The sequence below is a fragment of the Giraffa tippelskirchi genome, chromosome 4 (genome assembly GCF_054371585.1).
Source record: "Giraffa tippelskirchi isolate mGirTip1 chromosome 4, T2T-mGirTip1v1.2.pri, whole genome shotgun sequence".
In the NCBI taxonomy this organism is placed as follows: Eukaryota; Metazoa; Chordata; class Mammalia; order Artiodactyla; family Giraffidae; genus Giraffa; species Giraffa tippelskirchi.
The window spans coordinates 44,536,308-44,553,148 of record NC_137278.1 but is presented as its reverse complement, the minus strand read 5'-3'; the positions used below and the strand labels follow the sequence as shown (position 1 = coordinate 44,553,148).

At 42.7% G+C, this 16,841-nt stretch overlaps 1 pseudogene; it reads right to left on the bottom strand.

Annotated features, from left to right (window-relative positions):
* Positions 1 to 17: 17 nt before the first annotated feature.
* LOC145544970 (protein O-linked-mannose beta-1,2-N-acetylglucosaminyltransferase 1 pseudogene) lies at positions 18 to 1,538 on the bottom strand (annotated as a pseudogene).
* Positions 1,539 to 16,841: the final 15,303 nt, after the last annotated feature.

Sequence of the window (16,841 nt, the reverse complement as noted above, 5' to 3'; positions counted from 1 at the left end):
GGCTCCTGGAGGAGCTCTCATGTCTGTTCTGCAGCTCCTGGGGCTCCCTCCTCTTTGGGGGTGGTCCAAGAAGACTGATGGTGGCTTCTTCATTGGGTAGGGAGAGGCTGGGACACCCACCACCAGGAAGTGGTTCTTTTTCTGAAACAATCTCCACAGGCCCCAGTGGTTGCCACGCACATCTAGGTCCCAGATAATGGAGGCACTTGACAAGCTGTATCCAGGTGATGAAGTCATCATCTTTCTCAATTCGGATAAAGGCCGTGTAGGTGTGGCCCTCTGTGCCTGTCAGGAAAAGAGTCTTCACAAGGGTTCTTGCTGTGGTCGAGAACCTAGGCTTCATTGAGCAGCCTGTGAACTTCCACTTCATAAGCGTGCTTCTTCAGACTGTCCATGTTCCTGAGCTGGACACCTGGAACAGTGTTGAATTTGTGCTTCCGGAAATAAGCCTCATGGAAGCAGCCATTCATGTTGAGGCCAATGATGCCCAAGTGGTAGAATCAGGACACAACGTAAGGGATGTTGCACTCTGTACGTTGGCATTGTTCCAGCATCGTCATCCACATATCCCAAGCCTAGAGCTTTTCCAGTGTGGACCACTGGGACTCAAGCTTCTCCTTGTACAAGGACTTCTGAGCACCCAGCCCAGCCTAGGCACAGTCTCCACATGGTACAGCAGTGCTGGGTCCTCAGCTGTGTGCTCATAGCCCTGCTCATTCCAGGGAGAGATCCAGTACAAGTTGTCGTCCTCCTCTAGCAGCTACATGGATTGGCTCAGGAAACAGAAAATATCCACAGCAGTGTCCAGGTCCTCCTTCCAGAACCACAGCAAACCTGGCTTCCGGAAACAGGTTGAAAGTGGCAGTGAGGCTGGCCTTGCTGTGCCGAGACACACAGGTATTCTCGATGCCAACGGAAGTGTGCTGGATGCCCCTTGGACCAAACAGCATAGCAGTCGGTTCCTCACAGTAGCCATCAATGAAAACTGTTATCATCTGGGAAGACAACCCCTGGGCTGAGGGTAGAGAGCACAACATTCTGTACAGGTAACTGGGCCAGTTCCCTGCAACGACAGCCACAGGCGCATTGAGGACTTTGTTGTCTGGGGGTGGGTCAAGGCTGAACTGGGAAGGTGTGGGGTCCTTACAGCTGTACACGTTCCCGTCACCCTTGATTTTGCTGCAGAAGCAGCGGCTGTGACTGTTCAGCTCCGTGTCTGCCCAGTGGCACATCTTCATCTCTGTCTCTTCAGCTGAGCATAGTGGCACATCTGCCTTCAGCAGAACTGAACCCCCGCAGGAGGAAAGGACGGGTGACTCAGAATGTTTCTCCCCAAGGATAGGACCTCCTTTTCATCCCACGAAGGCCCAGGTGTCTCTCCAGCCCAGGGCAGGGCCAGCCTGGCTGTCGTGCCTCCTCAGCCGAGCCTTGGCTGTATCCTTGAGGTAGAAGGAGCCCTTGTCCTTGCTGATGCAGATGAACCCTTGGCCAGGTGCCACCATGTTGAAGAACAGCACCATGGCCTCATCTATATGAGGAGCGTGCATGCCTGCTAAGTTGCTTCACTCGTGTCCTACTCTTTGTGACCCCATGAACTGTAGCCCGCCAGGCTCCTCTGTCCATGGGATTCTCCAGGTAAGAGAGTGGGTTGCCATGCCTTCCTCCAGGGGAATCTTCCCAACCCAGGGATCGAACTCAGGTCTCCCGCATTGCAGGCAGCTTCTTCACTGTCTGAGCCACCAGGGAAGCCCAGGTCAGTTTCTACTTCCAGGTAAGATACCACTCTACTTTTTCCACACCCCAAAGGGCTTGATGAGGGGGCTGGGCTTCCAGTCATCCATGCTGTATTGGGGGGCGGGGGGGCGGGGGCAGGCACCACTGTCCTGGCCTACCCATGCCTGCAGGAGTGGCTCAGGGAACCCAGGCCCCGCTGAGGCCTGCACAGCTCTGCCCAGTGCACCACAGCTTCCGCCTACTCTATGCCCCTGGTGGCCCCACCCTGGCCTACACTTGTTTTTAAGAGACCAAAAAGCAGGACCAGTTTAAATTCTGGGCCTCCAAATCAAATTTTGGAAAGACTTAACAGCATCAAAATTACATTATTGTTAGTCATGTCTATTCTTCTCTAATCATGGGGGCCCCCAAATACCCCCAAAGGCTGTAGGACTCCAGCTCTACCTGTGAAACTGACACAGTTCTGTGCCCTGGCACGTGGCAAGGACTCTGAGGTCACAACCTGGTTTCATGATGAGGAGATAAGACTGTAAGTGATGAATGATAAGGGTTTTATGTTCTGTCTGCAAATCATGATGGGAATCTCATGGTACAAGATATAAAACAACTTGTTCTTAAATATTGCTCTGCCATCTCCACTGCTCATTAACTTTATTTTGTGGGAGTTTCTGGATAGAAGACAAACACTTTTATGAATGAGTCACAAATGTTATTATACAAGTCTTTGGAAAATGAAATTCTATTGTTATATTTGAAAATAGTCATTGCCTTTCTTTGTTTTCCAGAGATAAATATGTTTTCCAAAGACGGCAAAGGAAAAATGCAAAAAGATACCTCCTGGTATTCTCCTCGTGGGAACTTCCTTTCAGCTATTAATACAAAAATGTCAGTGTAGTAGGCTAGGTGATGGCCCTGGAGATACCGGGTCAAATACCCAGAACCTGTAAATGCTGCTTTATCTGGATAAAGGGTCTTTGCAGATGTGTTTTTTTTTTCTTCCAGATTTCTTTTCAGATGGAGAGATAATCCTGAATTATCAGTTGTCCTAAATGCCATCACATACATTTTTCTAAGAGAGAGGGAGACAGATATTTGACAGAGACATAGCGAAGGTGCTGTGAAGGTGGAGGCAGAGATTGGAGTGATGTCATCACAAGCAAGGAAGGTCAGCAGCCACCAGGAGTTGGAAGAGACAAGGAACGAATCTTTCCCTAAAACCACCAGAGCAAGAAGGCCCTGTGACACCTTGATTTTGACCCAGTGACACTGATTTAACACTTCTGGCCTCCAAAACTATGAGAGACTGTTTGTAGTGATATGTGACACAGCCACAGGAAACTGATACAACTAGGGTTACTGAGGGGCTAAATGGGCTTCCCTGGTGGCTCAGTGGTAAAGAATCTGTCTGCAATGCAGGTGACACGGGTTCAACCTCTGGATAGGGAAGATCCACTGGAGAAGGCAATGGCAACTCACTCCAGTATTCTTGCCTGGAAAATCTCATGGACAGAGGAGGCTTGCCGGCTACAGTCCGTGGGAGCTCAAAAAAGTCAAACATGACTTAGCGACTAAACAATAACAACATGGAGCTAAATGTTTGTTTTAGTGGATTTTTATTATAATCCTGAGGATTCATTCAACAAATACCGATCAAACACTTACCATGTGTCACGAGACTATAAGCTCCATTGGACAAAGATTTTTGTTTAGTTCACTACTATATGCTCAGCATCTGGAACAGTGCTTGGCACATAGCAGATGCTCATAAATATTTTGGAATGATATTTGCTTGCCACTCTTCTAGGCCCGAGGACACAGCAGTGAACAATATAGATGACATCTCTGCATTTGGGGTGCTTACATGTTAGTGGAGAAGAGACAATAAATACACAAATAAATGTATTACATTATGCCTAGTAATGATCAATGCTCTATGGGAAAAGCTGAGTAAGAGAGATTGGTAATGTGAAGTCGTGCCTTTTTAGATATAGAAGTTAGAAAAGGCTTCTTAGAGGTGACATTTGAACAGAGGCCTAAATGAGGTGAGAGAGCAAGTCTGGTGACAACCTGGGGAAATTGTTATAGGTATAAGGAAAGGCATGTGCAAAGGTCCTGTGGTGGTTAAAGTTTGGTGTGTTGGAGGAACAGGAGGACCAGCAAGACAATCAGTGTGGCTTTGGAGTGGAATGTCTAACAATGGGGCTCCAGAAAATTAGATCAGAGAGGCGGGCAGGGCAGGATTTAGATCATAAGGGATCTTTTTTTGGTTAGAACTTGAAGTAGGAGGGGAAAAAAAACTCTATCTAATTCTCTATCACGAATTTATTTGTTGTTCAGTTGCTAAATTGTGTCCGACTCTTTGCAACCCCATGGAATGCAGCATGCCAGGCTTCCCTGTCCTTCACTATCTCCTGGAGTTTGTTCAAACTCATGTCCATTGAGTTGATGATGTCATCCAACCATCTCATCCTCCGTCACCCCCTTCTTCTCCTGCTCTCAATCTTCCCTAGCATCAGGGTCTTTTCCAACGAGTTGGCTCTTTTTATCAGGTGATCAAAGTATCGGAGCTTCGGCTTCAGCATCAGTCCTTCCAATGAATATTCAGGGCTGATTTCCTTTAGTATTGACTGGTTTGATCTCCTTCCAGTTCAAAGGACTCTCAAGAGTGTGCTCCAGTACCACAATTCAAAAGCATCAATTCTTTGGCATTAAGCCTTCTTACGGTCCAACTCTCACATCTGTACATGACTACTGGAAAAACCATAGCTTTGACTTTTGTTGGCAAAGTGATGTGTCTGTTTTTTAATACTAGTTTAATGACTAGTTTGTCATAGCTTTTCTTTCAAGGAGCAAACGTCTTTTAATATCATGGCTATAGTCACTGTCCTGGAGAAGGCAATGGCACCCCACTCCAGTACTCTTGCCTGGAAAATCCCATGAACGGAGGAGCCTGGCGGGCTGCAGTCCGTGGGGTCACTGAGTCGGACACGACTGAGCGACTCCACTTTCACTTTTCACTTTCATGCCCTGGAGGAGGAAATGGCAACCCACTCCAGTACTCTTGCCTGGAGAATCCCAGGGACGGGGGAGCCTGGTGGGCTGCCGTCTATGGGGTCGCACAGAGTCGGACACGACTGACGCGACTTAGCAGCAGCAGCATAGTCACTGTCCACAGTGATTTTGGAGTACAAGAAAATAAAATCTGTCACTGTTTCCACTTTTTCCCCATCTATTCGCCATGAAGTGATGAGACCAGATGCCATGATCTTCATTTTTTGAATGTTGAATTTTAAATCAGCCTTTCCACTCTCCTCTTTCAGCCTCATCAAGAGGCTCTTTAGTTCCTTTTCGCTTTCTGCCATTAGAGTGGTATCATTTGCATACCTGAGGTTGTTGCTATTTCTCCCAGAAATCTTGATTCCAGCTTGGAATTTATCCAACCTGGCATTTCACATGATGTACTCTGCATGTAAGTTAAATAAGTAGGGTGACAATATACAGCCTTCACGTACTCCTTTCCCAATTTTGAACCAGCCCATTGTTCCATGTCCGGTTCTGTTGCATCTTGACTGCATACAGATTTCTCAGGCATAGGTAAGGTGGTCTGGTATTTCCATCTCTGTAAGAATTTTCCCCCACCAAGAATTTATAAGTGATCACAGATTTTCTGACTTTAACTAGTTAAGAGAAATGTTTTCACATATCTACCTTTCTCCTCACCCTTTTCTCCTTCCAGGCTCTAAGTTTTAAGTTTGTTGTTTGGCTTTATGGATGGATGGTGAGTTTAGGTTGTCTCTTTAAGTGGGAGCAGAGACTGAATTTACACAGGCTGTTAATAGTATTGTCTTTGAATGAGTAGCATTGTTGTTCATCATGACACATTAAAGGTATATGAAAGATTCTGCTCGGACCCTGCTTGGTGAGAGGAATTAGAAAAGACTTGCTCTGTGGGATAAATTGTTTCCAGAATTCATTTCAAACAGAACATATGATTACTTGCAAAGGTGAAAATGACTTCCCTCATACAGAAAACACTACAATGCACAGAACTTTTCCCTGTAGCTAGCTCATTTATGTGATAGTATTATTTTCATTACTCAATGCTCAATCCCCTCCCCTTTCCCAGTGATTTCTGTCAGAAATGGACATTAGTCATCTAAGTTAGGATTTGCATTATTACTGGCCAAAAATATTCTAACGAATAACACTCATGTTGGGAAAATTACTTAACAGTCCAGCATCAAGTGCTCTAATCTATAAAACAGGAGAGTTTCTGTTTGCCCTATCTACTCAATATACTCACTGAAAAAGTGCTCTTTTTATTTTGCAAAATGGATTATATCCAGAAGATGGTATTATGTCAAAAGGAAGAAAATTAAGTTGAGTAGCTTGGGGCATTTTCTATAGACTATTAGAGTACTATCAGATTTACAAATAACAGAAACTATTTCTTTTTTAAACAACTATTTCAAATACATGCATTCAATGAGTATCACAGAATTAGCACCATTGTCAATTTTTGCCTTTATTCAGTCATTCAACCAATATTTATTGAGCACCCACAATGCACCAGGTACAGTAATTGGCAAAATGGTCACAGGCCCTGCCCTCGGGGAGCTTCAGAGCCCAAACACTTACATATCCATCTCAGAGGTGACTTCTGAGCAAAGTGAGAACACCAGTCTGGTTATTTTGCTGTTAAGAGTTTTTTCGAAATGAATGTTACTAGTTTGACTACTTATCATATTCACTAGTCTTGTCAAATTACTTTTGTCAGTGTTTTAAAACTTGTTCTCAAATAAGAAATATTTGGCACCACTGAGATACTCAAAAGAATAGACCCTAAGCTCAGAAATCAATTTCAAACCAGAAGGAGTGTTCTAAGTATGTTCTTATCCACAGTGGTTCAAAATACACTGAGAACTATTCCTCTGAAGGAGCCATCACTTCTTAAATAAATGCATGTTGAGGTTCTATTTTAAAACTCATGTCACTATTTTTAGCCCCTGCTTAAGAATCTGGCATTACTTTACATGGAGCAGGCTTCACATATGGCAGTGACTGCAGTTGCTCCCTATTATTGTGTCAGTGTCATTGTGAAATCTTCACATTAAACATCTGGGGAATGGCAACATGAACCGTGTCTTAAAATCAGAGGAAAGACTAATGGTCTTGAAATTTTAATAATAGTTCTCAGTTTTTATTTAGAAGCAAATCTCTAGGGAAAGTGTTATGAGTAATTGATTTGAAAAAATTTAAATCATGTGTATTTTTCACATGAAAGCAATTTTGCTTTCCACATCTTTAATTGAAAGAATCAAATCTCACATTTGTCAGATGAAATTGCTGCTTAAATTATCTGAGATGATTTTCACGTTCTTTTATGGAAATCAAATTTTGTGAGGTTGTAGAATTACTTTAGAAATGACAGTGGAGTGTTCCTTCTTCCAGGAGAGCTTGCTAATTGGAGTTGAAGCATTATTAACAAACATCCTCCTGAAAGCACTCAAGCTAACCCAAAGCCCAGACAAAAATTAAGCAAAGTAAGTTAGTTCTTGAAATGAAACTCTTGAAACCCCAACTTGAGAAAATAAAGAACCAGGAAAAAAACATAGAGAAAAAGGGAAAACAATGACAGAGTATGAAAATGACAGAATACTTATTGAAGGAAGTATTTTTTAACTACATATTTAGTTTTTCAATTACACACATGGCATAGATTATACTATAGTTTTGAAGTATATCTGTTCATTGTGTCTCTTCTCTCACTGCTTGAAAATGTAAAACAGAAAAGAGATTTCCACGTGCCTGTCCCTCACATGTGCAGAGCTCCAAACTGAAATGCCTGCTCGGCCACTTCCAGGGAGGGCTGTCCAAAGTGGGGGACACATGGCCATGAAAGAGTCAGCTGCCTCTGACATCACCCTTTGTTGCCAGGTCAAGTGCAGGCCCAATGCTGCTAGACAGTCCAGATGTTCAGAAGACCACTGTCTTGGTTTGGGTTTTCCCCAAAGCAGACCCTGGGACGAAGATTTGGGTACAAGTATTTATTTGGAAGGTGATCCCAGGATACTCAGTGAAGGAGACAGGCAGCTGCCATCTGACAGCCACTGAAAGGAGGGAGAGCAAAAATGGCCTTATGTTTTCAAAGGAAGTATTTTGAGATTTTAGTTATTAACAGTAAACATATTTAAAGCTTTTTAGTAATTGTTTACAGACAATGGAAAACATTTTCTAATTATGAACTGAACCCAGGATTTAAGGTAGGCTCTTTTTTTCTTTTAGGCGTAGAATGTGCTATCCAGGAAACTACAGCATTACTGTATCTGGGATGCATGATCAGAATAAGTTCAGGTAGGCTTAGAGGGGAAAGGTAAGTTGTTACTCCTGGGGGAGGAGAAGGGACTACACCATTAAAATGACACGTGAAAGCAAATTCCCTGGCCGTTCAGTGGTTAGGACTTGGTGCTTTCAATTCCCAGGCCCGGGTTCAATTCCCGGTCAGGGCACTAAGATCCTGCAAGCCACAAGGCACAGCCAAAAAAAAAAAAGTGAGGTGTGAAAAGCACAACAGGATAGATGGGTATATGGGATGGGGCAGGATGGATGATGCCTGATCACAGGTAGTTGTAAATAGATAACATGTTGACTTCGTTTTAAATAAGAATTTTCAAATGGCTTGATCCTCTAGCTTAAGAACCATCCTCTAGTTTAAGTTCTTTTTAAGAACCATGGTAACTCCATATCCAGCCTAAAAGGTATAAAAATCATGAAAAGGTCCCCAGGGCTGCAGAGACTGGCTAAACTTGTTAGTGTGCTGAATTTGAGGGCTGTTGCCCCTCCTTGGCTCCCTTCTCAGCATTTTCCACGTTAACAGACCACCCTCTTCCCACCACCAGTAAACGTTTTACTTACCTCTGCCTTTGAGTTGTAAAATAATTCTTGTGTGCTAAGTCATTTCAGTCATGTCTGACTCTGCGGCCCTATGGACTGTAGCCTGCTGCTGCTGCTGCTAAGTCGCTTCAGTCGTGTCCGATTCTTTGTGACCCCATAGACGGCAGCCTACCAGGCTCTGCCGTCCCTGGGATTCTCCAGGCAAGAACACTGAAGTGGGTTGTCATTTCCTTCTCCAATGCATGAAAGTGAAAAGTAAACTGAAGTTGCTCAGTCGTGTCCGACTCTTCACGACCCCATGGACTGCAGCCCAGCCAGGCTTCTCTGTCCATGGGATTCTCCAGGCAAAAGTACTGGAGTGGGTTGCCATTGCCTTCTAGGCTCCTCTATCCATGGGATTCTCCAGGCAAGAATACTGAAGTGGGTTGCCATGCCCTCCTCCAGGGGATCTTCCTGACCCAGAGATTGAACATGCATCTCTTGCATCTCCTGCACTGGCAGGTGAATTCTTTAACACTAGCGCCAACTGGGAAGTCCACCTCCCTAACCCGTTTCATCCCAAATCTTTCCCATTTCAGCAAGTGGCAATTCCATCTTCTAGTGGCTCAATCTAGAAACTTCATCTGTGGACTCATCAATTTCTTTCACATTCCACCTTAAATTCCTTTTAATGTCACCTTTAAAATGATCCAGAATCTGAATATTTCTCATTATTGCCTCTATTACTACACTGGTCCAAGCCACCATCATCTCTCACTTGGATGATTGGATCATTGAAACCACCTTCACTGGTCTCCTATGCACCAGCCAGAGCGACCATATCAAATTCAAGTCCCTCCTCAGTTCTCAGCACTGAGAACTGAGTTCTGAGCACTCAGTTCTGAGCACCCCATCTCATTTAAAACAAAATACAAAGGCTCCAGGGAATCTGGGCCCCATTATTTTCCTAACCTCGCATCTTACAACTCTCTGTACCTCATTGCTCTGGCCTCAACTGGTTTCCTTGTAGTTCTTCAAAACCCCAGGCTCACTCCCACCTCAGGGCCACTGTACATGCTGTTCCTTTATCTGAGATGCCCTTTGCAGTTATCCACACACCTTAAGACAAACCTAGACAGCATATTAAAAAGCAGAGACATTACTTTGCCAACAAAGGTCCATCTAGTCAAGGCTATGGTTTTTCCAGTGGTCATGTATGGATGTGAGAGTTGGACTATAAAGAAAGCTGAGCGCCAAAGAATCGATGCTTTTGAACTGTAGTGTTGGAGAAGACTCTTGAGAGTCCCTCGGACAGCAAGGAGATCCAACCAGTCCATCCTAAAGGAGATCAGTCCTGAGTGTTCATTGGAGGAACTGATGTTGAGGCTGAAACTCCAGTAATTTGGCCACCTGATGTGAAGAGCTGACTCACTTGAAAAGACCCTGATGCTGGGGAAGATTAAAGGCAGGAGGAGAAGGGGACGACAGAGGATGAGATGGTTGGATGGCATCACTGACCCAACGGACATGGGTTTGGGTAAACTCCGGGAGTTGGTAATGGACAGGGAGGCCTGGCGTGCTGCAGTCCATTGGGTCACAAACAGTTGGACACGACTGAACGACTGAACTGAACTGAACTGATGCAGTGCTTACTTTCTTCATGTTTTTGCTCAAGTGCTGCCTTATTGGAAAAGCCTTCCTTGACTCTAATTAGACAAATTCTCCCCACTTTTTACCCCCTTAACTTGCTTTATTTTTCTTTATTCATCAGCTGATATAATTTTTTAATATATATTATTAAAATTTATTTTTCATTGAAGGATAATTGATTTACAGAATTGTGTTGGTTTCTGCCAAACATCAACATGAATCAGCTATAGGTATACATGTCTCCTCCCTCTTGAACCTCTCTCCCCATCCCACCCCATCCCACCCCACCTGCTTATCACCCCCCACTAGAATGTAAGTTCCATGAGAGCAGGGATTCTTTTTTGTTGTTTACTGATGTGTTCTCAGTACCTAGATTAAGCTCTTATTGACTGAATAAATTAGTATGTATTATGGAGCATTCTGATTATCTTATATAGATTATTTATAGGCTAGATCTCCAGTTAAAATAAAAGAATCAGAAGCCTTCAGTAAAACACCACCTGCTTTAAAAGAAGAATGCTTAGGGGCTTCCCTGCTGGTCCAGTGGTTAAGAATCCTCCATGCAAAGCAGAGGACACCAGTTCGATCCCTGGCCTGGGAAGATTCCACATGCCACAGAGCCAACTATGTCTGTGTGCCACATCTAATGAAGCCTGAGCGCCTAGAACCTGTGCTCTGTAACAAGAGAAGCCACTGCAATGAGAAGCCCATGCACCTAATGAAGAGTAGCCCCCACTTATCACAACTAGAGAAAGCCCGTGTGCAGCAATGAAGACCTGCCACAGCAAAAAATAAATAAATAAACTAAAATTAAATAGATTAATTTTTTTTAAATGCTTAAATCCCATACTTCAAGAACAAGTTGGTAGTGAAAACCCTTGTGTTATGCTCAAATAAAGATTAGTGTAACAATTTTGGAAAAAAAGTTAGAGTCATACTATTGAAATTGTTTATTGAAACATATTGTGCTTTATATGTTTATTGAAATATGTTTATTCAATATGTTTATTGAAATACATTTTAGATTTATTCATTAATCAGTCACTCAAAAACACAGACTGAGCCCTTCTTGCAACATAAAGGGTGATGGGCCAGTCCTGGGGATTGAAAGAAAATTTTGGCCCTCAAGGATTGACCACCACTATCAATTACAACAGAACAAGGGGAGGTTCTGAGTTGGCAGGTGTGTATGATGCCTGAGAGTCAGAGCTGTTACATGTCAAGGTAACGTCAAAGGCACCAGAAAGACCCCTGGAAAAAGTGACAGGAGTAAAGATGCACAGACCCCTGGGGAGTCAGGCAGGGGGAGAAAGCGGAGCTCCAGATGGGGTAAGCAGAATGCGGCCAGAGAGAAAAGGGGGGCAAGGTTTGTGGAGGCCGTGCAGTGGCTCAGAATGGCTGGAGGGTCACCTGCCAGTGAGAAAATGACTGCTTTAAAGATGTGTTGGGATGTGGACTACTGAACTGAAACTGTTGGTTTTAAGTCTAAGCGAACAATTTCTGTTACAGGAGATGTAACAAGGTAGCACAACTCTTTGGGAAACTTTCTGGTTTCTTCAGGAGATGTAATTGAATTGTGGTACCCAGTGTTTGAGATTCAGAGGTTTGTTCATTGGTTTTTCAACTGGAAAGCACCTAAGTTCATCCAGAATTTATCCCCATTTTCTCTGAGTTCCTAGGTTCCTGATAGTTTGCACTTTGAACTCTTTGGCCACTTATTATCAGTTCTGTTAGATTTCAACTGCTTTTTACAGAATGCCTTGATCAATGCATTCACTTCCATGTCTTGTCTTCTCTCCTTCCTCCCTCTCTTCTCATTTATCATCTCTGTCACTCATCTTTGTAAGACTTGGATTCTCCTAGTTAGTTGTGATGTCAGTTCCAAATGGTAATTAAACAATTGTCTACTTTACGGAAAACTTTGAGCAATTGAAATGCTTACTGTAACATGAATTGAAATGCATGCAATAGTAGATATTTTAAAGGATACAATTAGAATTAGAATATAACATCATCTTTAAAGCAATTTTTAAAATGCCTTCTCTATACAAAATATATTATGTAATGTTCAGCTGTTACCACCTGGTTGTCACCCTCTGCAGTAAGATCTTGTTATCTTCAAGTGTCTGAGCAGATGTAGTTTCCTCACCTTTGCAGATGTTCACCTTTCAGAGGGTGGGTGCAGCACACGCTAGGCTTCTGACCCTTTGTGTGTGCTCTCCTGCAGCAGAACCATGGGCCACCAGGACATTAGTCATAACTCGTCCCCTCCTTGAGGCTGATTCAATCAGCAGGTTCCTTTCAGCTCTCCAGGGGTGCCGTGAAGCACGCTGGCATGGTTTTTTTTAAAGTTTTCCACTGCTGCTGCTACTAAATCGCTTCAGTTGTGTCCGACTCTGTATGACCCCATAGACGGCAGCCCACCAGGCTCCCCCGTCCCTGGGATTCTCCAGGCAAGAACACAGAGCCTTGCAATTATGTATCACTGGACGTGGGGGCAGTGGTGGACCGGGGAGTTCTGGTTGACCTTGCCTCCACTCGACTCACTGCAAAGTGCATTTATCAGCAAGTCTGATGATACGTGTCGTGTGTGTTCCTTGACTTTGAACAACCGGCTCTTTATTTTCTGCCCTACTTGCCTTGGTGACCCCATCCCTACAATCACTCTTGGATCGAGCCACAATGACTGACCTCAGCAAGAGGAAACAGGGACCCAGAGCAGTATTTCTGAAGTGGGAAGCACACAGGAGCAGGAGGGAGCAAGATGCCCCATTTGGTGTGGAAAGAAGTGACTACTAGAACATTTCTGCTCATTTTTTCTTAAAAAAGAAATAAAAGTTTTACCAAATTGACTGTGTGGATTGTCCCTGGCTTTTCACGTGGTCCAGTCCTCAGACAGCCAAGTGCCAGTCCGGGACACAACCTCTACTTTTGTTCCTGTGACTATTGTGGCTGTGCACCTCAGGCTGTGTGTGCCCTGGCAGGTAGCTTCACAGATTGTATCAGCAGCTTTCCAAAACCAATCCTCACAAAACAGACAAGTGGCTTTAAAAGAAAATCCTGCAAAGACACCTCTGACTGAGGCTAATACTCTTAACACAAGCAAAAGGGACAGGAAAATATCAGAGCGCTTCTCCTGTACCTGGTATGAGCTCTTAATCAGCTACATAAGAAGGCAAAAACAATGATGGTCTAACCAGTCTTGCTTGGAGTGAGCCAAAAAATTCAAAGTTATAGCAGGTGATTGAAATAAGCATTTATGTCCACTGTGATCAATAGCAAACCTCATCATATGTGGATATTGAATACTAAGCATTGAGTCTTATGCAGTATCTTTCTCAGCATGACGGGCATTCAAGCCCATCGCTGAGATACACTCAACTTAGAACCATCTTTCAGACTGCTTTATCATCAAGTGTTAAACCAACATTTCCAAAATAAGACACCATATTCAGTCACCTTCCTCTAATGGGGCAGAAGTTTTAAAAATAATTATTACATTTTAAAAACTACTTTTAAGGGACTTCTCTGGGGCTCCAGTGGTTGAGACTCTGTGCTTCCAATAGGGTTCAATCCCTGGTCAGGGAACAAAGATCACACATGCTATGTGATGTGGCCAAGGGGGGAAAAAAAAAAACTACTTTCAAGACAGTGTTATAGACTAATCTTACTCAGAGCAATGAAGACCCAGAACAGCCAAAAATAAGTTAATTAAATAAAATTAAGCAATTTATATAACAAAACAGAAACAGACTCAAAGATATAGAGAATGAACTTGTGGTTACCAGTAGGGAGAGGGAAGGGGGAGGAGGAAGATAGGGAAAGAGTTGATTAATAAGAGACACAAACTACCAGGTAAAAAATAAATAAGCAACAGGGATATACTGTACAACACAGGGAAATATAGCCATTATTTTGTAATAACTTCAAATGGAGTATAATCTATAAAAATATTGAATCATTACACTGTATACTGAAATGAATATAATAGTGTAAATCAACTATACTTCAATTTATAAAGAAAAAATAGTAAGTGGTTCAAATATCAGTTCAGTTTAGTTCAGCAGCTCAGTCATGTCCAACTCTTTGTGACCACATGAACCACAGCACACCAGGCCTCCCTGTCCATCACCAACTCCCGGAGTCCACCCAAACCCATGTCCTTTGAGTCAGTGATGCCATCCAACCATCTCATCCTCTGTTGTCCCCTTCTCCTCCTGCCCTCAATCTTTCCCAGCATTAGGGTCTTTTCAAACGAGTCAGCTCTTCACATCAGGTGGCCAAAGTATTGGAGTTTCAGCTTCAACATCAGTCCTTCCAATGAACACCCAGGGCTGATCTCCTTTAGGATGGATTGATTGGATCTCCTTGCAGTCCAAGGGACTCTCAAGAGTCTTCTCCAACACCACAGTTCAAAAGCATCAATTCTTCGGCACTCAGCTTTCTTTATAGTTCAACTCTCACATCCATACATGACCGCTGGAAAAACCATAGCCTTGACTAGATGGACCTTTGTTGGCAAAGTAATGTCTCTGCTTTTGAATATGCTGTCTAGGTTGGTCATAACTTTCCTTCCAAGGAGTAAGCATCTTTTAATTTCATGGCTGCAATCACCATCTGCAGTGATTTTGGAGTCCAAAAAAATAAAGTCAGCCACTGTTTCTACTGTTTCCCCAACTATTTGCCATGAAGTGATGAGACCGGATGCCATGATCTTAGTTTTCTGAATGTTGAGCTTCAAGCCAACTTTTTCACTCTCCTCTTTCACTTTCATCAAGAGGCTCTTCAGTTCTTCTTCACTTTCTGCCATAAGGGTGGTGTCATCTGCATATCTGAGATTATTCGTATTTCTCCCAGCAATCTCTATTCCAGCTGTGCTTCCTCCAGCCCAGCATTTCTCATGATGTACTCTGCATATAAGTTAGATAAGCAGGGTGACAATATACAGCCTTAACGTACTCCTTTTCCTATTTGGTACCAGTCTGTTGTTCCATGTCCAGTTCTAACTGTTGCTTCCTGACCTTCATACAGGTTTCTCAAGAGGCAGATCAGGTGGTCTGGTATTCCCATCTCTTTCAGAATTTTCCACAGTTTATTGTGATCCACACAGTCAAAGGCTTTGGCATAGTCAATAGAGCAGAAATAAATGTTTTTCTGAAACTCTCTTGCTTTTTTGATGATCCAGCAGATGTTGGCAATTGATCTCTGGTTCCTCTGCCTTTTCTAAAACCAGCTTCAACATCTGGAAGTTCACTTATTGCTGAAGCCGGGCTTGGAGAATTTTGAACATTACTTTACTAGCATGTGAGATGAGTGCAACTGTGCAGTAGTTCGAGCATTCTTTGGCATTGCCTTTCTTTGGGATTGGAATGAAAACTGACCTTTTCCAGTCCTGTGGCCACTGCTGAGTTTTCCAAATTTCCTGACATATTGAGTGCAGCACTTTCACAGCATCATCTTTTAGTATTTGAAATAGCTCAACTGGAATTCCATCACCTCCACTAGCTTTGTTCGCAGTGATGCTTCCTATGGCCCACTTGACTTCACATTCCAGGATGTCTGGCTCTAGGTGAGTGATCACACCATCATGATTATATGTGTCGGTTCAAGTATAATTTCTAACAAAATAATATTTAAATAATTTTGTATCTCATTTAAATAAAAGAATGTCTAGTTAAAAGTTTCTTGAGGACTGTCCTGTCCTCTGACACTATCACTTGAATACCCTAGCTTACAAAGAACTTTTCTGTATTTATGCCAGCCTTTCCCACAGCCATCCAAGATAGGTAAAGTGGAGAAAAGTGGAAGTTGCTCAGTCATGTCTGATTCTTTGCGACCCCACAGACCATACGATTCCCATTTTTAAAGAAAAATGAAGCTTGGTCCTGAAACCAAGTCCTATACACTGCCCAAAAAACTGAGAAGAAATAGAATGCGGAGTAAATCCTTAGGAAGCAAGTTATGTTTTAAATGTTACAATTTGTGAATTGCATTTCAACAGGTTCTCAATAAATTGAAAGGGAAATGTTTTCAATCTATGTGTCCTCATTTTGAAGTAATTATAAGTAAAATTTAAAACTATATTAATCTATTTATTCAAGGCTTTATTAAGTACCTACTATATGGACAATCCTGTGCAAAATATTCAAGGAATAGAAAGATGAGTTTTTAACTAGTGCCAACTCTCAAGGAGAGTTTTCAATCTAATGATAATGAGTTTAACACAAACTGTAGGAAAGGAATTAAGAGTAAGCATTTACCCTTAATTGAGAAAAATCACCTCATTTTTGTAGTTTAAGGCATAAATTGCCAGTTGGTAAACAGTGCTATTACACACACCTTTATTAGTTCATCATCTTTAAAGGAGGTAGATCTTTTTTTCTAAAAACATCTTACTCAACCACATCTTTATGACTGGTTTGAATTTTTACAGCAAAAGTTTGCTCAAAGAGCAAAATAAGATTCATAAAATCAAATTGACATTATGCACAGAAAGACAAGTATCTACAACAGCATGTAAAAAGTCGCACACGCCTGGGTTCAGTATTAAAGGGTTAAATCTGAATTACTATGGAGACTTGTCC